General features: G+C 39.8%; 1 protein-coding gene across 3 annotated transcripts in view; it reads right to left on the bottom strand.

Moving 5' to 3' along the window:
- The window catches only part of TNS3 (tensin 3), a 247,381-nt gene that overhangs the window by 222,459 nt on the left and 8,502 nt on the right, over positions 1-16,420 (bottom strand). Inside the window, exon 1 of one of the 3 annotated variants that reach the window (XM_084510044.1) lies at positions 6,282-6,297. The exons of the other annotated variants lie outside the window; for them this stretch is intronic. The gene's annotated coding sequence lies outside the window, so the exon portion shown is untranslated. Of the gene's footprint in view, positions 1-6,281; positions 6,298-16,420 lie in introns of those variants that run through there. 3 annotated transcript variants of the gene reach the window in all.

The following is a 16,420-nucleotide window of genomic DNA, read 5'->3' as shown; positions in this document are numbered from 1 at the left end:
GGACTGCCTCCCAAGGGACTCCACCAAAAAGCTTCCTTAACAGGTCGATGTCTGCCCTTCAGAATTCTAGGGTGGCAGTTCTACTAACCCCTGTCCTTATTTTTCCAAGAATCAAAAACTCTTATTAATTCGTGATCATCGTGCCCAAGACAGACTCCAACCTCCACATCTACAAATCCGTCTCTATTTGCGAGCAAAAGGTCCAGCAGGGCACAGTTCCTAGTAGGCTCACTCAACAGCTGTCAGGAAGTTATCTTCCACACACTTCAGAAACCTCCCCAACTGTTTCCTCTCTGCTGTGCTCTATTTCCAGCAGATATTTGGTAAATTGAAGCCCCCCACGAGAACAAGGGTTAGCAACTGCGAGACTTCTCCCAGTTGTTTGTAGAATATTTCATCTGCCTCTTTGTCCTGGTTAGGCAGTCTGTAACAGGCCCCCACCATGACAAATGCCTCATTGGCCTTTCCCCTGGTTCTTAACCATAAGCACTCAACCCTGTCATCACCAGTGTTCAGCTCTAGACAGTCCAAACACTCCCTAGCATACAGGGCTACCCCACTGCCTCTCCTTCCTAGCCTATCCCTTCTGACAAGTGTGTAGCCATTCATTGCAGTGATCTAGTTGTGTGAGCCATCACACCATGTTTCTGTGAAGACAACTGTCATAGTTTTACTGCTGCACAGTGGCTTTCCAGCTCCTTCTGGTTGTTGCCCACACTGCGTGCATTGGTGTAGATGCACTTCAGTTGGGCTAGTGATCCCATCATCTTTTTGTGGGGAGAAGCCCTAATTCCTGCATGACCATTCCCAGGCATTTTTGTCATTACTAACCCTTGTGCCTTTGGTGCCACATAGCTCTCTATCTCCTACCTCAACCGGGGCAGTAGACCTGTTGTTCTTGATGATGTCCTTGCTAGCACATCATCCCTTAAAAATTGTCATACCACCCCCCTGCTTGTCTCTGTCCAGCCTGTTTTTATCCCTTTCCCCCTTCAAATCTAGTTTAAAGCCCTATCAGTGAGGACTGCTAATTTCCAAGCAAAGATCCTTTTCCCCCTTAGAGACAGGTGAACCTCATCCATTCCCAGCAGGCCTGGTGTCTTGTAAAATGACCTACAATCAAAAAAAAAATGAAGTCCTGCTCGTAACACCAGGCTTGGAGCCAGATATTGATTTGCTGGCTCTCCGTTTTTCACCTCGTCAATCTCTGCAAATAGAGGTATTGAGAAAAATACCACCTGTGCTCCTGACCCCTTAACTAGTTGTCCCAAGGCCCTGAAGTCTCTTTTGATCGCCCTTGAACTCCATCTTGAAGCTTCATCATTGCCTACCTGAAAAATCAGTAACAAGTAATTGTCCAAGGGACGAACCAGGGCAGGAAGCTTTCTCTTCACGTCCCAAATCTGGGCCCCAGGGAGGCAGCAGTGGGAAGAACCCAGAAGCTGCCCCATGTTAGATAAAAGCCAGTTTCAGCTATAGTGCTATAGACGGACTGCAACCCCCATACCCCTGAACCGCTCGGGAGGAGGAGGTGGTAGAGGATGGACGCGGGGGGGAAGGCAGTTTTACTGTCCCAAGAGCAGGACACACTGTGCAGCGGGACACATGGGGCAGCGTGTTCGCCCGGGCACTCTGCCTGGGAGGCTGCGTTGCTTGTGGAGGGTGCCGAGCTTCGAGATGCCCAGGCTCCTGAGCTCTCCCGGCGCTAACTACTGCCCCGGGCCCCCTCGGCTCCTCCTGGTCCCTCCATGCTCCGAGGGGCCTCCCCTGTACGAGGGGGCGGGAGGCGGCCGCTCCCGGATCCGCCCGGCCTCGTCAGCCGCTCTCGCGAGGGCGGCCCCTGCCCCGCCGCCATCCCCTGCCCGCCGCGGGGCGCCTCTGACCCGGAGCCGAGCGGCTCGGGGGGGAAGGCAGGGGTCTCCCCGCTTCTTCTGTAACACTCAGTGCTGGGGTTCTCATGAGAAAAAGTTTTAGAAAATGAAACTTGGTGAACTTCTAGGATTCAGTTTTAAGCAGTCCCCATAAAAAGACAAAACAAGCAAATCGAAACACGCCAGAGACTGTGTTTTGAACTCCCCCACCCCCCCCGAGTTCATGACTTCAGAGACCATCTGAAGCTAAGTTATCAGGCCGACATAATGCATGGTAGGAGTAAGTTATGATATGAGCAGCAAGCATGTCAAAGATATTTTACACTTAGCATTTTAACAACCTTCAAGAGGATTTGTCATCCATATTCTGGTAACTTCTCTGAGTGCACATAGCTAAGAAAGTAAAGCACTTTGGCCTATTCAAGGAGGGTTTCTTACTATTGTCTCAGCAACCAGGCAACCACTGACCTTTAACAATTCATTCATATTTCTGCCTCGGGATAAATTGTGTGCATACACACACATACTTGTACCCTTTAACCAGATTACACAGAAGCTGTTCCCCAAAGGAACAAGATAAAAACACATCATTGTTGGCAAATGTGGCCACAGAAACCTCGAGTGTGCACATCATGCAGTCTTAACTCCTGTGCCCTGCAGAACTTTATTAAATATTGCTCTGTAATCTATAGGTATAGAAATGGAAGGGAGGTCTCACATTCAACACTTTGTAATGGCATACCTGAAAATAAGCTTAAGAAAGAGAATGCCCTTGTTCAAAGGAAAGTTACTTTTTTTTCCTTGGATAGGATCCCAGGTTAAGGTTTAATCAGCAGTACAAGCGCTAGTATCCTAGTACTGTTCTGATCAGGTACTTCCAACAGCAGATTGATGAATAGAGGTTAATTCTACCATCACAGACTCAGCCTTTTCAACCTTGTTTAACCATTCTGATGAAGTTTCAGCATTCTGATGAAATTGTGGAAAAGTCAAAAATGCTAAATAAGCATTGTTTCGGTTGTGTTTTCAGTAATTACTGAACAGCTTTCTTCTCCCTGATGGATAGACAGGACAAATGCCACCTACCTCAAAATGTGAATCATTTGCTGTCTCTAATAATCAGCTAGAACAGTTAAAATAGAGTAAAATTACTTTAAGTTTTACAGTAAAATAAAGATTCCAACAGTACTTTTGCCTGTTGCCTGCCTGACCTTTATCAAATGTTTAACAATATGAGTTAATTATCATGAAAAAAGATACAAGCGTTTAATTTATATATACTCCTTAAAAAAAAAAAAAAAAAAAAAAAAAAAAAAAAAAAAACTGGCATCTGAATTGCTAAAAACTGAGGTTTTTAAACATGTCTATGACAGAGCATCCTCATGCAAGTTTGGCAGACTTTTCTGGCTCAGCTTTGGCTGTTCATTTATTCCAGAAGCCACCTAGCTTACTAAAAAAAAACATGTGCTTGATTAATGCTTATGAAAAGCTGTAATTTCACAGCAAACTGTAGTATGAGAGGTGGCACATACTGAACATTTAACTGCAAGAAAGCATGCTATGGTAGTCTTGCAAAATGCATTTGTATTTTTTCTTTTATTTTTACCGTGGTTTCCTAACTATTACTTATGAGTACAGAAATCTACATGCTTTAGACCTCTGTCTTTAGTTTCTTCCCTAGCTGTTTTTTAATTTGGTAACTTCAATCCTGGCCAAAGTATAAGAAGGCCTTATGATAGTTCCTTCGATTTTCCTGAAAACAGGAGTTAGTTGGAAGATGAAAACTATATAGCTTCCATCAAAAGAACACCATCATGAAAGCACATCCCTATTTATAAAAAAATCCATTCAGGAGACTGACCCCAAGACTAACACACAAGAAAACAAATTTAATTATTTTTGCTGCTTATAGAATTCGCTGCTTGTTTTAAATGCACTTGCTACTTATCTTCCCTCCTTTTGTAAACCAAAGGGAATTCAATTTAAATACCACCCCACTACAGTAAAGAAACACAAGCTTCAGCATCGGAAGCAGAAAAGAGAAAGAAAAAAAAAAGGGGGGTTTGCCAGAGCTGGATTCAAACTTAATGTTGTCCTTAGGTTGTAAAAGGGATGCATATTAACAGCACAGTTTTGCCTTTCATGGACCGGGCAAAAATTTGGCTTCTACCTCCCCCTTCCTCCTGACAGTTGTTCTGGAACATACCACGGCACAACTTTATTAATTGCCCTACTCCTGATCAACAAAGGTTTCTCCCTACCTGTCCTGCCTTACTATCTTTCCCTCAGGATCAGAATGGCACAGCTAGAAGTTGGGTGAAAACCTGGGAGAGTATGTTTAAGACAGCTGAAGTCCTCAGGTTGATCTCTGTGCTAATAAAAATTATCCCAGTTTCTTTTTCTTCATGTTCTAAGCAGAAGTCAGCATTAAATAGCATACTTTGAATGAAATCTGCACTGCCTATGTTTGTGTGTTACATTGACCAAGACTGGCAAACTACAAGCACACCTGAGGAAAGAGCTTTTCTGTCTCTCATTCATTTCCTCTGTATTATGAAAATACTATGACATTTGAGACACAAATCATTCTCTCAGTGCTGAACGTGCCATCTCTAATGTTTTGCTGCTCCTTTTCTAGTGCCAGGGGAATTGAGGAATTGTATTTTTAATTCAAAATATATAACATTCAATAATATTTTGAATGTTGATGAATTGAGGACTGTGTCACCAGACTCACAGAAAGCTACAGTGAACCACAGCAGAGATGAACAGAAACCAGCAGATACAGACTCACTTGTTTACGGTTAAGTATGGCCTTGGATCCCAAGGTAGGGAATGAGAAGGGCCCCAAGATTAACGGTAGTGTGCAACAGCTTCTTCAGACTGCAGAACACAGGCTTCAAAAATGTCACACATTTACTGTACAACAGAGTCAGCTTGACAGCTGACACGATTTACTTTATGGAGATGGTTTGCTTACAAGTTAAAAATCAGCAGTAAATCGAGCTGAAAGAAGTAATAAAGCAGGCATGACACAGAAGATCTTTATGCTTGCATGCCATTCAGAGTCAATTCCCCTGATACAAGTCTTTCAGCAGTGCTGCAGTAGAGCTTGAAATGTCTGCAAGTGTGATTAAAAGAAAAGTCAGGCTCTTCAGCATGTGGCACTTGATCAAGGGTGACCTCCATCCCCAGCATAGCCAGCTTTGATTGCACTTGAAGAAAAGAACACTTGGTAAAAACAAAAGGAGGATATATTACAACAGCTACAATTACCACAAATGTTTCTGTTCCAGGAAGGAATTTTTTATTTATTTATTTTTTAAATAAAATTGCTGTTCAGGTTGCAGTTTCATAGATGCTAGACCTTCTCCTTGCAAGCATTTCATTTTCCGCAGAAAAACTGGCAGGTTAAATACACTCCTCTAGTAACAAGCATCTTTAAGATAGCTACAGGGCACAGAGGAGCTATTTACAAGCCTAAGGAAAATATATTTGCATTTTTTGTAGTGATGTGTTGGTTTGGGGTTTTGTGTGCCTTTGGGTTCTATTGCACAGGCATCCCTAATATTGTCATGTCCTGATTTACATAACCATTATCTTAAATACAGGTGGTTTCCATAGGATTGTGTTATAGATTTATTATTTTGTTTTCATTACAGTAAGTAATACAACATACAGTCATCCTGAAAAATAAGGATAAGAAAGAATGCAAAAGGATACACAGGGAAATAAGAGGCAGTGATGACTAGTTAAGGAAAGTTAAATGGATTGAATAATAGTGAAAGGAGACCAAATCATGAACATTTCATGGTAACAACTATGAAACCATGTAAGCATGTAAATATAGCTTTAAAAGAAATCTGGATTAATTAGTCCTATAATAAGGAGCAGATAGCATTTAGATGTATTTTTAAAATGCACACTTCCTCTGAAAACTTCAAAATATTTCCCAGAAATGACTCGGTACTTGGGGAAATGTCTATGAACCAGAAGGGATGGTAGTGACCTCCAGTGGCGAAAGCAACTGTTGGTCTTATGCTTTACAGCCAGGGAAGGTACCATTATAATTGAACTTTTCAGTCTCTCCTCTTTCAGTCTCCATTACAACACTGGATGATACTAGGTACACTAACAATACAAAAAACACCTGTGCACTTCTAAATGTATACATTGGTCAGGGCCTCTAATAAAGATTGTCAGATTTTTATTGCCTTCAGGATGAGGTCAGAGCATTTGCATCTAACAGATTCTTCAGGTGATGTTCCTCAGAGCAACAAAACCCACTGCCACAGCTTTACTCAGCATGAGGGTCAGCATTTAAGTCAGCTGGCTGTACAGACAGGACACAGGGAGCAGGGGGTTACAAAAGCACACTTCAGAAGTGTTCACAGAAATGGTTACACAAACCTTCAATATGGAGGATCCAGCACATATGCACAAATTTCACATTTTGCAGACTTCATAATAAAAATCTCAGAACACAGGCCTGGAATCATAAAGAAAACATAGAAAAGGCTTTTTTAGCTAGTGTGTTTCAGAATTTGTGCTAGGATGTACTGCGCATCTGCAACTGCACATTTAATTTGTGCAGTTCGGTCTTCAGAGACACAGAGGAGAATACCAAATATTTAGTCCTAAGGCCATACATTGCTGTAAGTATTCTTATTTCCTATGTAAAATTTTATTTGTGTACTTAACCCTTTAATTTCCCACTGAAATATTCTAAGCATTTCTACTTTTTTTTTTTTTTTGGTGTTTTAGTTTTTCAAATATACACAATAACCACATTGCTGTTTTGTTTTAGCTCAGCCAAAGCAAACGTCACCATATACTTTTGGCTTTCCAAGTAAGAATGTACACAGAATCAGTTGAACCTAGACCCTGTAATGGTCCCAAATACCCAAGACTACTTATAGCATTTTAGCAGAATTATCTATGCTCAAGCATTTTCCTTACCCAGAGATCCCTACTCAGAGGCTCAAGATTTTTACAGGGAAATAAAAATAAAAGTTCATAATCCTCTATTTTGTAACAACAGGGACTGAGAAACACATGGAATGGTAGAATATCTCAAGTTGGAAGGGACCCACAAGGATCACAGAGTCCAACACCTGACTTCACAAAGGACTACCCCTAAAAATTAAACCATATATATGATATCATTGTACAAACGCTTCCTGAACTCCAGGAGGCTTGGTGCTGTGACCACTTCCCTGGGAAGCCTGCTTCAGTACCCAAACACTCACTCAAATAAGAACCTTTTCTTACGTTCTGAGCTTCCCCTGGTGCAGCTTCATGCCATTCCCTCAGGTCCTACCGCTAGTCACCAGAAATAAATCAGCACCTCCCCCTTTGCTCCCCATCATGAGGAAGCTGTAGAGCACGATAAGGTCAGCCCTCAGCTTGCTCTTCTCTGAACAAACCAAGTGACCTCAGATGCTCCTCACACATCTTGCCCTCTAGACCTTCCACCATCTTTGCTGCCCTAACACCTGCACTTATGGATAGTTTAGTCAGCTAAAAGTTGGCCTTCAAATTTGTTCTGTAGTCAGTAGTAGCCAATCCCAACATGGGTTGAATGAAGCCTAGATTCTAAATAGACTAGAGGAATAACTTTTAGATAAATATTAAAGTAATCTAATGCATGCATATTACATGAATTTATGAAGCTTGTGGTAGGTTCTTCTTCTTGATTTTTCATCTTTTTCTTCCTCTCCCCTTTATTCAGTGTTATCCACCGTCCCCTTAATTTCCTCAGCTACTTCTTTTATGTTTCATTTTTTCTACTTTGCAGCCCTTGCTTTCTCATCCAACTCCTGGTTGTTCCTGTTCAAGATCTCCTTTGTTCTCTCCCTTCCCTTTTCAATTTTCACATGCAAATCATTCAATCCTACTTCAGTTTCCTACTGTATCCTCTCTTTATTTCTCTATCCCAATCACTGAAGTCAAAAGAGTGATCAAGCAGCAGCTTTGTTTCACAAATGGGGTAGGAAGAAAGCAGAGGGAACGGTAGTTCAATTTCTCCTTCTCTTGGGAGATGAAAAGAGACTCAATGCTGAGACTACTTGCAAAGCTACTAATCAGTATTTTGACCAGTAAAATCTCTTGCTGTACAAACCTTGTGATTCTTCACCAAAGCTCATATAGGTGAAGTTAAAGAATGCAGGATGCACTAGGTTTGTTCTCTAGCTCCTAATGCCAGAGGACTATAAGTAACCATAAAATCTGCTTCCTTGGCATCTGTAAGTGTGTAAGCCACGTTTACATATTTCCAAAATGACAGCAATCAAAATTGTGTGTTTCAGGAGTGCACTACCTTGCAGGCAGATGAGGAAGTCACAATTGAGATACTCTTCCTGTAGAAGGTCAGAAACTATAGTTTTGACAGCTGAAAAGGAAGGAATTAATTATTTTTCTCACTAAAAAAAAAATAAAAAAAATTAAAAAAAATCAAATCTGCCACAGAAGTATGCCATTTTAAAGAAAAAGAAATCAAGAATTTATAATAAAATTAATTAGAAACTTAATGGGATTTGTTTACTCCTTCTGATTTGTGAATATATTGTAGTTCAGTGTCCTTTTTTTCCTTTTCCTCTTTTCTTAACACAAATCAACTTCTTAAAACTGGAGTATCCAACAATTGGGTAAAGGGTCCCAGTTTCAGCAAATCTTTTCTCAGGATTTCCAGAACCAGTTTCAGAGGATATCTTTTAACTTCCTGTAGCAACTCACTTGTGCATCACAACAAGCAATCTCGTAGCAAATGTGTGCGGATTGCAGCAGGTGGAGAGAAAAACTGAATAGGAGGAAGGCAGCAATGTGACTTTTTTCCTTTGTTTTTCTCTGACAAAACTGTCATGTCCAGCTGTTAGACCTAATTCAATCAAACTTTCATATTTTTTCCATGGTTATTTCCATGGCACCTGCCACTGCCACACGGTTTGGTTGGAGCAGATTATATCACATACCAAATTAGAATCACAGAATCATTAAGGTTGGAAAAGACCTCCAAGATCATCTGGTCCAACAGCCATCCTACCACCAGTATCACCCACTAAACCATGTCCCTAAGCAACAAGTCCAACCTTTCCTTAAACACCCCCAGGGACAGTGACAACACTTCCTCCCTGGGTAACCAATTCCAATGCCTGACTACTCTTTCTGAGAAGAAATTTCTCCCAAATTCCAACCTGAACCTCCCCTGGTGCAACTTGATGCCATTCCCTCTAGTCCTATCACTCATTACCTGCGAGAAGAGGCTGACCCCCAGCTCCCCACACCTTCCTTTCAGGTCCTTGTAGCAATCAATGAGGTCTATAGAATCATAAAGGTTGGAAAAAAACTAAACTTAAGCAACACCTTTCAGCGCCTTGCTCATAAGCAGCCTTTGATATGCCTTTATTTGAGCTTACAATCGCACTCATAATGACTGTTAAGGCAGCAGTCACCCCTTTTGAGACCTCACAGAGGTCCCACCCTGGCAGTCCCAGACTCATCCTGTCCAGTCCTGGTGGGCTGCAGCTGGCGGATCTGCCTGACCATGGCAAGGGGACAGCAGCAGAGTGGGCCAGGGGAGCACTCTCCGCATGGCTATGCCCTGGCCACACTGCCACCACTACCCCTACCCTGCTCACCCTTCTTGTCCATCAGCCACATGAAGAATCAGGGCATGAAGCCAATGGGCCCCCCACATTAGGCCAAAATGCGTTGCTTTTTGAAAATTACAAATAATAATGATAAAAAATAAACATTAAAAAAAAAAAGTCTAAGAAGGAACTCACTTTAATACAGTCTTCAGTGGTCCTATACCAAAAAAAGTAGGCTATAACCCAAGTGAGGAGGACAGATAAGTATTACCTGATATTACAAGTACCAGTCTAGTCTACAGGTTACACACATACAAAGAGTTCTGTTTTACCTGGTGGGGTCAGAAGATGGATAGATGGCTTCAAAATAATAATAACATTAACATAATAATAACAACATCAAAAATAATAATAATCAGATTTTTTTAAGTAAAAAGTACTTGGATTTCAAATTCACTGAGTACCTAACACCAATACATAGCCCGTGAAGGAGTCAAAGTAAGGTTCTTCTGTAGTTTCATTTAAAAATAAGATGTAAATCCAATATCCTGATGCTGAATTTTGATATTGGAGTTTCTGATTCCTAAGTCTGGTATTCAGTATAGACATTATACACCATGCTATTTGGGATATATTATAGAACAAAAATAGATAAGCTAAATCTAAGACACATGTAAGGAAGCATATTAGCTCATTGAAAAGGTCTTCCCTCACCATGAGGTGATAATCCCCTTTTGTCTCTACCAAAACCTACAATCAGTACTGCTACATTTGTCAGCCAACCTCTGCCTTTTTTCATGAAAAAAGGACTGAAATAACACAGAAAAATGACACATTATGAGGCTAAATCAGGCCCCTATAAAAAGTCCACTACTCCTTCATGGTTCTCTGAACAGAATCCTGGAACCATCAGTTTTAATTTATTTAGAAAAGCAAAAACATGACTCAGGAAAAAAAAAAAAAAAAAAAAAAAAAAGTCAATAACCCACACTATGCATAAAGCAGTGACACTTTACTACCCCTCCTTTCCTAAGTAATTTCATTTCTATAGACATTAAAAACTTATCTTCGATGGAAGTACGACATATAGTCACTAGCGTCTTGCTGAACACCCTGAACATTTCTGCAGCTCCTACACTCTGTCAAGTCAATATTAAATCTGGAAGGAATAGCTTACAACAGAGCAGGCAAAAGTAATCTAGAAGTTGAATATGGAGAGCCTTTTAAAAGTATCAGAATTATTTACACACTAAATATTTTTTCAGTAAGGATTTTTTTGGTTTGTTTTCTTAAAATGTAGCTTAAAGCAAAAACACTCCCCTTCAAATAAGAAAGTAGTGTTAATATTTGGATTAAGTCAGATTTAACTATAAATTCCTCTCTGTTCCAGAATCCAATTATCCTCTCAATTAAAAGCACAGTATAAGAGGTGGGGAAAAAAAGACGCTTCTGTAATACGATTTTGAAATTTTTACCTTATATACTAGAGGGAGTCAGGTTTCTTAGCATCTAGGAGAATATGATCCACAGACCAATATGCAGCTTAAAAGCCTTGTAGAATGTGCAAGTATTTTCAGAAAAATGCTTTCAATGTACTCTGATTTTCAGAGAGTTTAGGGGCACAATATGAAAGTAATTTGAAGTGTACATTTCCCGGTGACACCAGGAATATTTTTCAGCCTTTTATTTTTTGGATTTCTTGGCAAGACTTCCTCTCTAATCCTAGCTCTCAGTTTCTGAAAACAGCCCAGAGTGCCAACAGGATTTTAGAAGAGGAATGCCTTGTGGCAAGTTTTTTCTGACTTACTTCAGGAAGAACAAAATGTGCTTCTCCACTCACCATTAGTCAGAAATGGAATTTCAAAGAATTTGCAGGAATCCAGCAGCCAACAGTCCATTCATCTGTGATTTGATACTCATTCAAGTCAGGGTCACAGTTTCATACTAAAAATTCACCAGCTCTAATCTTTCTTCTCTGTAAACATTGACTGAGAACACACACTTTTGGGATGAAGCTCCAGTTCTCATATTTGCCCCATCAATGTTTGACAGGTTAAGCTGGTTTTAGTTTAGTCACATCTGAGATATGAAGGTATTGAAAGCAAGAATTCAGTTAAGCAGCAATTTAGCTCTAAAAAGTTATGGTCATTATTAATCAAAACAATGAAAATAGCATTGGAATGCAACTGTAGTGTTACTGACAAGAATTATTGCTCCTTATTTATTTCTTGCTTTTATTTTTTCTAATAAATTATAACATATACATTCCTTAATGAACATCTACTGCATACAAAAGCAACAGAGAGAATGAATATTGTACAGAAATTATTAAATCTATTTCTTAACAGCTATCACTTTAAAGTATTTTGTAGCAAGGTTAATGATTCTTATTTTCTTTTTCTCACCATTTTTCAGCAAAAAGTTACAGCTATATTTTTAAATCCTGTAAACTAGTCTGTTACAGCTGACTATCTGAGTTGGAATTAAAAGGAGTTTAAAACAATTTAAACTAAAAATACTGTTCTCTGTTGAGTTCCACGTAATTCAGAGAACAGTTCAGGCTTGTTTCAAGTCTACTAAGCTTTCAAATGATGTTCCAATATTGATATTCTGATAAACTCAATACAGCTTCAGAACACAAGAAGAACCGAGCAATGGTGGAATCTCAGAGTTGCTTAAGGCACAACTTCTGCCCTTCAAGAAGAGCCTCTACGTGTCAAGTTGGGGGCCATCCACAATAAAACCAAGAACTTAGTTCTAGTCAATAAATTCTACATTTTGTGAATATTTAGAGTGAATTGCCTTTCAAGATATATTGCAATTGAGAAGTAAGATGAAATAAGCAAAATGTATTTTTGTTTTCAAAACATGATTCTTCCATCTTTCCTTTTAGGGATGTTCAGTGCATTCATTAATCCCAGCTGATACTTTAAAAACTTGTTCCTTTTTCTGTGGAGAAAACTGCAAAGTGTCATGGTTCTATGACAAAAGGGCTATCCCATCACACTTTTTTTTTTTTTTTTTTTTTTGTCAGCATTCTTTTTGTCTATATGATCACATCTTGAAAGTCCTGATATATGTAAATATGTTCCTAAATGCAAGTTATTTACAAATTAGGGCTGAGGAAAGAAAAGCCATTGCCATACTGTTCTGACATGATTCCACAACTTTTGCCTTTTGATCACTGTTTTTAAAACACCTCGACTCACAAGTTTTGTTCAATTTGAGCCAAGAGATTCTCTTCTGCTCCAAGATGTGGACACACTTGGTGCAACTAAAACTGACCACAAGTCAATAGGAAATAAGTCCTTGAAAAGCTATGGGTCAAGTGTCTCATGAACAGTTTATGAAATGCATTATTTTCTGTCAGAGTAACTGCAAACCTTAATTTCCTCCTATTTAGGCAGGTTACAACCACAGGGCCTCAGGGTAACAGGATCAGTCACCAGACTTAGCTCTGCACAGCCTCAGCCCTCCTTTAATTAGCACTGTTATTGGTGCATGGTGCTGGAAGGGCCAAGCAAAGTGCTATGTTCACTATCCTTGTTTTGATGTGCCTATAGATTTTCTTACAGTGTTTATCAAAAGCACTTATGAGCAATGTATCACTTTAGTCTGCTTAAGCACAAATGCAAAAAGTAACAGTTGCAAATACTTTCAAGAAGAGCTGAAAATAAAACCCTTTTTTGAACTGCCCACTAAAATTACAGCTGTATGAAACCCAGGTCAAAATCCCCAGGTTGAACTCTGCACTCATCTCCTTCAGTATCATCTCTTTCTCTCTCGCCTCTTTCCCAATGCCCTTCCATGTCTAGGTCCTGATGCCACTATACATATACTTAAATAAAACCCTTGGATCAATGTATTCAAAACCAGGACATGATCACTGAATATGTGCACTGAAATCCCATGAACTGACGTAACAATAAATCTAGAGAGAGACTTCATAAATCATACTTGGGAGCCTTCAAGGACAAAGACCCAAATGGTTTTAATTTCCTTTTAAGTCATGGCCATAGTTAATACCAGATTCGGCAGGAAGCAGGCATTCCATGCCTGTTGGGCTTATACGGACATGAAAAAGAGTTTATACTTGACATTTCCTTTAAAAACATAATGAAAACCTTTTGCTCTTTCAAGTCCCAAACTTGTATTAGTTTCTGAGAGTCTATTACTTTAAAAATGCATTTGTTGGCTCTGATTGCTTGGATAACTGTCAAAAAAGAATTAAGGGTAGGCTCTTCATTAGAGTTTTGCAGCTAGATGACAGAGAAGAATGAAAAACAAAAGCAAGATGCTGAACTGCACGTTTATTCTCTGCCCTCCTAAGGTCTGTTTTTGATAAATAAGAGGTCATTTATGACACCAACCTCTGATTCTTCACTGGCAGTACTCCATCAGCTAGGAGAAAGGAAAGAATATGTAGTATTTCCACACATCACCCCAATTCTCTTTTGTGTTTTTTCCCCTGTAATGTTATACACAGCTGTCTACCTGGTGCCTGAACCAAACAGTCAGACAAGTATTGGTAAAAGCAGAGATCCAAAAGCAGTTTCCTCAGGTGCTTCAGTCCATTTTCTATCAGCTGTGATCTGTACCCTTGCTACATACGTAACAGAGGGCTAAAACCTCCACAGTGTATCCATAAATACATTTGGGTTAGATCAGTGCTGCAAAGGTTTGTGGATGACAGTTTTCTCCATGCAGAAGGTACAAAAAGGCCAAGGCTAGGTAGTTATGAGATGAGGATGCAGCAATTTAAACAGAGCTCTTGCAAGATCTCACAGTCAAAAAAAATAACCAACCTGGCTCCTCCACTATAAAATCTATATGGGAACAAAGAAGATATGTCTTGCTCTATAGGTGTCAAAGCTCCTTAGAAATGGCATGGCTTCATACTATGTGTAAGGTAGCATATACAAAGGCGTAAATCAACTGTTAAGAAAGCACAACCTAAGGAAATGAACAGCTATGTGGTGTGCTCTGTCATGATCATGATTTACTTCTTTATATTGCATTACTCAAAATTAATACACCAATGGTCTAGACATGCTGTCAAATACATTCTGAGGTTTAAAAGTAACTTGAAATGTTAATAGTAACCACTGTGGATATGTGTAGACATTCACACATACTCACACATACACAGGCAGATATGTGCTGGTTATTTGTAAAAATATTTTTAAACCTAAATTCTTGCTACAGAAACTGCTTATATTCACACCCAAGGAGTAAAAGTGCAATTAGGATTATCATTAAAACTTAACTGTCTAAGAAGTGACAGAGGCATCCTAGTTTTAGTAACTTCAAAGGGGATCTAGGACCTTAGTAACCTTTCTTAAAACACACTGAGTCCAAAATGTTTTTAGAAAACGCTGTCACCTCAAGGACATACTGCTCTTCTTACATTATCAGCTGGCTCAGGTTGGAAGCCAGAAGACATTAGGACAGAGTAGGGGTTTAGCCATCTTCAGAGAGGCAGGGATGGACCTGGGCTAGTGGGAAGATCTACACGCTAAGTAGAACAGGAATGACAAATCCAAGGGTTAAGAGCAGCACTTCCAGGGAGCAAAGCATGCACAAAGCGGGTCATTACATAGGATACATGAATAAACTCTGTTTTCAAAAAGCAGTTCAGAAATACCAGACTTAAAACCCCTGATCATAACTTGAAGTAACTACCCTTGCCATGGCAAGTTGTAGGGATTTGAGTCCTTACAAGAAACTGTAATGGATAGTTGATAACAGGCAGAAATCTCAAACCTTTGAGATAAAAACACAACAGCCCAGGAGTGAATGAGAACAACTATTAGCTTCAGGTAGCTTAGGTGTCATTCAATTTTTCCTCTCCAGATCTGGAACAGCTCTGATAAAAAATAGTGGTAGTTAACTCTCTCAGATATTTCACATTTACTTTATTTGTGATAGTTGTAACAGCTATTCATTCCCTTGATCCAAAAGGGAAGACCCATAAGGCAGTGGCATTTTCTTTTAGTTGTAAATAACTTATAATAATGAAACAATAGCCAGGAACCACTTATCCGGAATGCAATATTGACATACAGTTAAAGCACAGATTACAAAATAAGGTGGTTGTTTTTTTCTGGTTGGTTGGTTGGTTGGTTTGGTTTGGTTAAGTGCCCTTTCACCATTCCATTTATTTTATTACAGCCAAGATTTAAAAAAAAATAAATAAATAAAACAAAAGTGCTGAAGAAGCATGTTTTGACAGAGAGTGAATTATCTGCAAAATTGGAATGCAAATGACTTAAAAAGCTGATGTCTGAGATCACCATATTCTTCATCTGAGAATGAAACTCTAGGACTCTAGATGCAAGTTTTATTTTGTATATCCTACGATTTGTGAAGGCAGAAGCATTCTCAGCTATTATCACAAAATCACAGAACGATCAAAGTTAGAAGAGAGCTCTGGAGGTCAACTCATCCAACTCCCTTGCTCAAGCACAGTCACTTTGAACAGGTTGCCCAGAACCACATCCAGATAGCAAGGAGGGAGACTTCACTAGCTCTCTGGGCAACCTTTTCCAGTGCTCAGTCACCTGCACACTAAATAAACATTTCCTGAGGTTCAGAGGTAACCTCTTGTGTTTCAGTTTGTGCCCACTGCCCCTTGTCCTGGCAATGGGCACCACTAAAAAGAGCTCATCTCCATCCTCTTTGCAACCTCCCTTCAGGTATTTATGGACATTGAGAAGATTCATACCTTGAGCCTCCTCTTTTCTAGGCTGAACAGTCCCAATCCTCTCAGCCTTTTTTTTTTTTTTACAAGAGAGATGCTCCGGTCCTATCATATTGGTGGTCCTACACTGGACTCTTTCCAGAATGTCCAGGTCTCTCTTGCACTGGGGGCAAAAATGGACACACTACTTCAGTACTGAGTAGAGAAGAAGGTGAATCAACCTCTCTTGACCCATTGGTGATACTTTGTCAAATGCAGCC

The sequence above is a fragment of the Aythya ferina genome (genome assembly GCF_964211825.1).
Source record: "Aythya ferina genome assembly, chromosome: 2".
Taxonomy (NCBI): domain Eukaryota; kingdom Metazoa; phylum Chordata; class Aves; order Anseriformes; family Anatidae; genus Aythya; species Aythya ferina.
Note: the sequence above shows the minus strand (reverse complement) of the source record. Positions and strands in the feature narration are given on the sequence as shown.